This window comes from Triticum dicoccoides, chromosome 5B, assembly GCF_002162155.2.
Source record: "Triticum dicoccoides isolate Atlit2015 ecotype Zavitan chromosome 5B, WEW_v2.0, whole genome shotgun sequence".
In the NCBI taxonomy this organism is placed as follows: Eukaryota; Viridiplantae; Streptophyta; class Magnoliopsida; order Poales; family Poaceae; genus Triticum; species Triticum dicoccoides.
The window spans coordinates 627,208,049-627,216,031 of record NC_041389.1 but is presented as its reverse complement, the minus strand read 5'-3'; the positions used below and the strand labels follow the sequence as shown (position 1 = coordinate 627,216,031).

The 7,983-nt window shown below is 48.9% G+C and overlaps 2 long non-coding RNA genes across 2 annotated transcripts; both read left to right on the top strand.

The window, feature by feature from the left end:
- The first annotated feature begins 3,749 nt into the window (after window positions 1–3,749).
- LOC119306395 lies at window positions 3,750–5,724 on the top strand. Its single transcript, XR_005148947.1, has 6 exons — window positions 3,750–3,801; window positions 3,994–4,052; window positions 4,174–4,210; window positions 4,366–4,522; window positions 4,613–4,769; window positions 5,694–5,724. It is a non-coding gene; the product is annotated as an uncharacterized LOC119306395 (long non-coding RNA).
- A 2-nt stretch (window positions 5,725–5,726) lies between these two features.
- LOC119306394 lies at window positions 5,727–6,398 on the top strand. Its single transcript, XR_005148946.1, has 3 exons — window positions 5,727–5,780; window positions 5,881–5,968; window positions 6,365–6,398. It is a non-coding gene; the product is annotated as an uncharacterized LOC119306394 (long non-coding RNA).
- Window positions 6,399–7,983: the final 1,585 nt, after the last annotated feature.

Here is a 7,983-nt window from a genome sequence, read left to right as displayed (position 1 = left end):
TGAACGGTGCCCGTGCCTGCTTTCTTAGCATCTCGACGGACGGCCGCCCGCCGCTGCTGGACCCGGGCGTGAAGTTGAGGTCGATGACGGCCGCGGGGCGCGGTGTGGACGGCGCGAACAAGCCCACCTCCGGCGACCCCGAGAAACGGGTCTGGCTGTCGTACCTTGGCAGAGGGAAGCCGGGCGACATGGGCGTGGTGCGCGACGTCGGCGACTGGCAGTGCGTAGGCCGGGCGACCGACGAGCCGGTGCTCGCCGGGCCGACGGCCGCTGCAGGGAACCCGGCAGGATGGCCCATGCCAAGCATGAGGATGGCATGCGCTTTGTTGACGAGGTCCTCCTTCTCGTCGGCAGCGGCCTCCAGCTCCTCGCGCTGGGCGGCTCTCTTGGCCGCGGCGGCATTGACCTTGACGACCGCTCTACGTTCCCTCCTCTTCGCCGATTCCGTGTCCAACTTAGCGATCTCCTCCGGCGTGCACTCCGACCGCGGCTTCCTTGGCGCCTTCTTCTTCACCTTTGCGGGCGGGTCGACGGCCAGGCTGCCGGAACTCGGCGGGGCGTCGGCCATGGACGGGGGAGAGAGGGGGCGGCGGGAGGGACGTGGGAGGGTTTGGGGAAAATGGCGCCAAATGGGCGTGGGGGGGGGTTGGTTTCTCCCACCGACAGGCGGGCCAGGGGAGGACAAGCGCGCGCATCCCGCCCGTTGGCGCGCTGTCCGTTTTACCCCAAAACCGGCGCAAGTTTGGTCCGGGGATGGGTCGAAAGCGGACACAAAGCGGACAAAAGTCCATTTGCGCCCGCGTGTTGGGCCGTCTCGTTTGTTCCTTTTACCCCAAATGGACGAGGGCGGACAGGATAGGGTCGCGCGGTGGAGTTGGCCTTATGAGAGGGAGAAGGAGTAAGTTGATGGACTGGTTGTGGTGGCTGCGAGGGGCATGAAGTATTTATAGGGGAGCCCGAGCAGACTGCATGCGCATGCGGGGAAGAGAGGAGTACGTCTCTGTATGTTCCCGGATTCGGCGGTCCCACAGGTGATGGCGTCATGCATGTTTTTCTTTTGAGCATCAGGACAGACACAAGCGCTCATATACACGCGCATACACTCATCCCTATGAACGCACACACGCACACTCTACCCCTATGAGCACCTCCGAGAGACTGAGCCGGCATATCATCTTGAGATTTACGAAGCCACCATAGGCGCCTCGTCGTCGACGGGAACGTCTCCTCCCACTGAAAGCGCATCGCCGGAAATCCTGAAATAAATCCAGGAATAATGGGAGCACCAGGATTTGAACCCTGGTGGGTTGGGGACCCCACTGTCCACCTAACCAACTCAACCACAGGTTGATTCGCGATGATGGCGTCATGCATGTAGTCAAAGACTCAAAGGATGGGCCGAGGTTGGGATGTCGGCCGGTGTCGTAATATGGGACTGGGAGGCAGGGCATGGATCGGCAGCGGGTGATGTAGCCCGCGGGAAATTGGGGAGTGGGTGCACGTCGTCAAGTTGGTTTGTGCATGCGGGCGTAGCGGGCATGGCTGGCATGGAGATGTGGCCCCCGGATGCAGGGACATCATCACCCTGTGTCGGGTCTGCGGGAGGAAAGGTTAGTGGGCAGGTGGGATGTAGTGCATGGGAGCGGGGCGTCGAAACAAAATCGAGATCTGACCCCAGTCTAAAAATGTTTCGAAATCTGACCCTTTTGCTACCGTCAGAATCTCAGGCGGTAGCGTTGCACAGCCTACTGCCGCAGGTTCCGGCGGTAGGTGTGCCTGACGGCCGTCAATCCGTTAACGGCTGCTGACGTACCTACCGTCAAAGACCACGGCAGTAGCCCACACAAACCTACCGCCGAGTTTCCTGGCGGTAGGTTGGTACTAAACTTAACTACTTTGTTTTTGTCTTCAATCTTTTTTCGCCATAAGACATAACAGAAGAAACATAACATAGACAAAAGAAACATAACATAAGCACAATTTTATAGACATAACATAGTTTGATCACATCCACAAAATTTTGCCATTACGCACTAAGAAACAAGTACCAAATAACATAGTTTGATCACATAACATAGCACGAAGGCAACATAAGAAGTTTAACGAGTTCAACGGTCATCGACCACATAAAAGGTTTCATCCATTGAACATATAAACCCTTCTAGACTCGTAGTCACGACCGCGCCCTCCACCTCGCCCCATATAATCGCTATGCCACCGCTTGTAAATTCTGCATCCCACCAAGAGCATTTTAGTCTTTTCAACGGGCCAAGGGCATTTTACTCTTTTCAGCGGGCCAAAAACGCAGGCAGCGCGGGCAGGAGCGAGACCGCGCAGACTGCGTCTTCCCCATGAACCCTAGCCGCGTCCTCGCCTCCTCCTCCATCCGTGCCGCCTCCTCCATCCGCGCGCCGCGTCCTCTTCTCCTCCTCCATCCGCGCGCCTTGGCGGCGACGCCATGGAGGGCGGCCGGGTCGGAGCGGTCCCCCGCGTCCCTCCTTCCCCGCTCGGCGCTCTCTACTCCCAGCGCAGCTGTCGCCTCCCTCCACTCTTCCCATCTCGCCAGAGCCGCCGCACCCGGAGGCGACCGGTGTTGCTCCATCTCCAGTTGCCCGTTCCCTTCTCTCCCTGCATCGGGCGGAGAAGATGGAGAGCAGCTCGTCCGCCCACCTTCCACCATGGTTTGCAGCGACCGAAGAAGATGGAGAGGCCAAGCTGCGGCTGCCTCGTGTGCGCTCTCCTGCATCTCGCGCGGGAGCGACTGGTGGTGACTAGCATAGAAGGCGGAGGAGGTCATTGGGGCCGGCTTCCCTTCCGTTTTGGCTGCCAAGCTCCGCGCGTTGGTGAGTGCCTCTCTCTATCCCTCTACATCTCTCCCTCTCTCTGTCAGAGGGCAGCTGCCGACCCTGAGGTGCAGGCGGCCATGGAAAAGTAGAAGATGCCACACCTGGCTTTTCCCCTTGCCTCCTGCCCTTTCTCTTCAGCTCATTTATTTACATGTGCAAATTCTTTTTTATCTATGCCTGCAAGGTGTTTGATGAAAGTTCAGTAAGGCTGTGAGGGAATACCAAACAAGAGAGGATCCAGTATCTATAGCTATTGATTCAGGTATTGTATCCTCTTTTTGTACTGCAATAGGAATCTAGATATCTATAAACTGATGTTTGATTTATTCATTTTTGTATTAACAACTAAACAAATGATTGGCTTTTCATACTTGCATCTCATAGGGTGGAGCTAATGTGAGGGGTGCTGGTCCTTGTTATAATCCGTTGGTAACGGCTGCAGAAGGGCTTAACTGAAGCTATCAAGTGCTTGTTGGAAGCTGGTGCAAATCCAAATGTTCTTGACAAGGTCAGAATGCTCATTTTGTCACATATTCTTGTGTCTTGCTTAGCTTTGTAGTGATGTGCAACAACTATACGAGTTATGTAAGTACACCTACATGATGCTATGTATGCATGGAAGTTTTACTCATGGAGAACACACGCAGCCGCACCGTTTTGCTACCAGTAGGTGCGACGCACCTACTCTGCTTGCGGCGGCGGCGGACTATCTCTCATGTTATTGTCACTTTAAACATAAGAAATGCCATATTTCAGCTTAGATTTGGATTTCCGCACTAAGAAGATGTTCATCATTTCCGCATTTCATTTGTATCCACAGTCTACAGTTATCGAACACTCGATTAGCCATTGAAATATTTTGGTTGAATTTGTCTTATTGATACAGTTTTGTAGGGATGGGTGTATGGATTGAATGGTACTGTCCTGAACTGAAACGAAGAACTTCAATGGAAATGTATATCCCAACTCTTTATTTTGGCATCCGTTCTATACTAAATGCATATTTTTGTTGTGTTGATGGGAACAACAGGATGAACCTCTTGATTTATTCTATCATTGTTTGGATTTATTTTTGTGTATGGCAATGTTTTTATTTTGCATATATATTAAGTGACCTCTGTTCTATACTGGATGTATATTTTTGCAGTGCTTGTTTGTAATTCATATAGTGCATCAATGATCTGCCTAGCTTGTTTTCATTTCCAGGTAATACTCCAATCAAGCAATGTGACATTAGTCAGTAATTTTGTTCTTTTTCCTAGGACGTAATTCCTTGTGCTAAGACGAATTAATGCCTTATTTTTAATTATCTGGTAGTTGTGTGCAGGTTTTCCCAACAAGTTTGTTGTAATGCCTTATTTAAGGTGAGGATTTTTCTGAATGCCTTATATTGTATTTAGTATAATTCAACACTAAAAAATAGTAGCGAATTTTGTGTCTGTGACAAGTTACATTATTAGCATTGTCTAAAGATTTATGTATTCTCATTTCTGATTTTTTTATAAATTGGACGGCCAAGCCATTTTTAGTTCAGTACTAAACAAATTGGCCCGGGGAGACGATCATTGTGTCCTGGAAGAAGCTGGTCAAGGAGGCAGACCCGGGAACCGCCCTCTTTGCACGCCCCAGCGATACAGCCCATCGTCGCCCCCCTCGCGGGGCCCTCTGGTGTTGCGGTAGGTCTTACCAAGTAGTAGTACTAGATTTGTGCGCAAGTCTTAATTCAACCCGTGGTTGATGTAGATCTTATTTGCTTTCCCCTGTAGATGCAGGAAAAACTGCTCACCAGGAGCTTGATGGTTTGAATTTCATGGAGGATACTACTGTAGCTCTTACTAATTTGCTGGCATCTGCACTAGCAGAAATCAAGTGTGTGGCCAGCATAGTTTTTTCATCATTCAATCCTCCACCGAGTTATAGGAGGTAACTCTTATGATTGTGATTTACATCCTTGTCTCATTATTTTGGGATACCTTCAGAAGAACCATTGTTCCAAACATCAGCCCTCTGGATTCTCATATGATAGGCTGGTTAAGATACATTGCTCTTGAAGCTGGGGTGATTGATCAAGTAGGTTTGTATGTTAGAACTATGGGAATGGTCCACTTGAATTTATCATTCAAAATTTAGCATGACCACTATGGGCGCCGATCAAGCATGCAAACCAAGGGATTTCAAGTGGGAGGGATGGAGAAATTGGGATTCTATTATGTGCATAATATGTTGGGGACTAGCTAGATACAACTGTTAGTGCATTTGTGGGCTGATCAATCCTGTTGTAGCCACGTGAGGAGTAATGTTAGTCTATGTAGAGCGAGCGTAAAAGTAGTTTGCAACAGAGAAATTTAGTACAGACAACAAAAGTTAAGAGATGTAAAATAGAGATAATAAGGCATACATCAGGTGTTGTCGTGGACAGTGGAACCCTTTGCAATGAGATAGGATTATGTCTGCTTAGCTTCTTCTCCAGGGCCTCAAAACATATACACGCTTCCACCAAAAGTGCAGCAAAAACCTGAGGAAAATTCAAGAAAACTGTTCAGGGTAACTGATGAGGTGGTTACTGTAAAATGAAATTACATACTTTGCACTATACAAGACACAAGCCGTTTTCTAATTAAAATTCCCTGTTGGTAGTTCACAGTATATGGAAAATATTAATGTATTATCTATCATCCTTGATGTTCACATTGCCAGCTGCTGCACTTACCCGTTCTTTGGATTAATCAGTCTATCTTGTGTTTGTTTTCACATGTGATAGATAGATTAATTAGTTTTTTGTTGTTGCAGAACAGTTGGATTATTGTTATATTTGATATTGATGTTGTCTCATCTTTTTGGAGTCAGGTACATCCAACAGAAAATGACCCAAATGATCCATCACAGTCAAATCGGTTCAATGTGGTTATTGAGATAATCGAGCGCCTTTACATGGTAATGCACATGTTGTTATCTCAAGATGCACTTTTAACATTATACACCATGTGCATAACGTCTTTGCCCCATGTCCTCATACTGCACTTTGATAGGGCAGGCATAGTAGTCACGAAGAAGATCTGGGTGATGTGCCTGATGATAATCAGTATGCCACTGAAGATTCTTTCATTGATGATGCTGAATTGGTTAGTTTTTTCATTGCATCAGAGCACTTTCTTACCTGGATGCTAGCAAGTTACTTGGATGATGCTGAATTGGTTATTAAACATAAATACTATATAGAACGCGAGGATAAGCCCGGGCATTCGGTCTTTATGGTTTTTTTGGTCCAGTCTCTTCAGTTTGGGAAGTTTTCGTTTCCTTGAGAGTGTACATTGTGTTAGTCACACAGTTCAACAAAGAAGTTCAGGAGATGGACATATTTTTGGGTTACCGTCTATTGTAATTCTGTTAGTTGGAGGTACTGACACTAAAAATAACAGAGGACTTTTACTGGAGCATTTCTTTTACTGGTACATTCTTTTACTTTTACGAGGGCATATTTTTTCTTGGGCCTTGATGTTCTTTTTCATATATTTCAGATATCAGTGGTCCATGTCGCAATAAACAAGTGATTGAACATATAAACCCTTCTAGACTCGTAGTCACGACCGCGCCCTCCACGTCGCCCCATATAATCGCTATGCCACCGCTTGTAAATTCTGCATCCCATCAAGGGCATTTTAGTCTTTTCAATGGGCCAAGGGCATTTTACTCTTTTCAGCGGGCCAAAAAGGCAGGCAGCGCGGGCAGGAGCGAGACCGCGCAGACTGCGTCTTCCCCATGAACCCTAGCCGCGTCCTCGCCTCCTCCTCCATCCGCGCCACCTCCTCCATCCGCACGCCGCGTCCTCTTCTCCTCCTCCATCCGCGCGCCTCGGCGGCGATGCCATGGAGGGCGTCCGGGTCGGAGCGGTCCCCCGCGTCCCTCCTTCCCCGCTCGGCGCTCTCTACTCCCAGCGCAGTTGCCGCCTCCCTCCACTCTTCCCATCTCGCCAGAGCCGCCGCACCCGGAGGCGACCGGTGTTGCTCCATCTCCAGCTGCCCGTTCCCTTCTCTCCCTGCAGCGGGTGGAGAAGATGGAGAGGAGCCCGTCCGCCCACCTTCCACCATGGTTTGCAGCGACCGGAGAAGATGGAGAGGCCGAGCTGCGGCTGCCTCGTGTGCGCTCTCCTGCATCTCGCGCGGGAGCGACTGGTGGTGACTAGCATAGAAGGCGGAGGAGGTCATTGGGGCCGGCTTCCCTTCCGTTTTGGCTGCCAAGCTCCGCGCATTGGTGAGTGCCTCTCTCTATCCCTCTACATCTCTCCCTCTCTCTGTCAGAGGGCAGCTGCCGACCCCGAGGTGCAGGCGGCCATGGAAAAGTAGAAGATGCCACACCTGGCTTTTCCCCTTGCCTCCTGCCCTTTCTCTTCAGCTCATTTATTTACATGTGCAAATTCTTTTTTATCTATGCCTGCAAGGTGTTTGATGAAAGTTCAGTAAGGCTGTGAGGGAATACCAAACAAGAGAGGATCCAGTATCTGTAGCTATTGATTCAGGTATTGTATCCTCTTTTTGTACTGCAATAGGAATCTAGATTTCTATAAACTGATGTTTGATTTAGTCATTTTTGTATTAACAACTAAACAAATGATTGGCTTTTCATACTTGCATCTCATAGGGTGGAGCTAATGTGAGTGGTGCTGGTCCTTGTTATAATCCGTTGGTAACGGCTGCAGAAGGGCTTAACTGAAGCTATCAAGTGCTTGTTGGAAGCTGGTGCAAATCCAAATGTTCTTGACAAGGTCAGAATGCTCATTTTGTCACATATTCTTGTGTCTTGCTTGGCTTTGTAGTGATGTGCAACAACTATACGAGTTATGTAAGTACACCTACATGATGCTATGTATGCATGGAAGTTTTACTCATGGAGAACACACGCAGCCGCACCGTTTTGCTACCAGTAGGTGCGACGCACCTACTCTGCTTGCGGCGGCAGCGGACTATCTCTCATGTTATTGTCACTTTAAACATAAGAAATGCCATATTTCAGCTTAGATTTGGATTTCCGCACTAAGAAGATGTTCATCATTTCCGCATTTCATTTGTATCCGCAGTCTACAGTTATCGAACACTCGATTAGCCATTGAAATATTTTGGTTGAATTTGTCTTATTGATA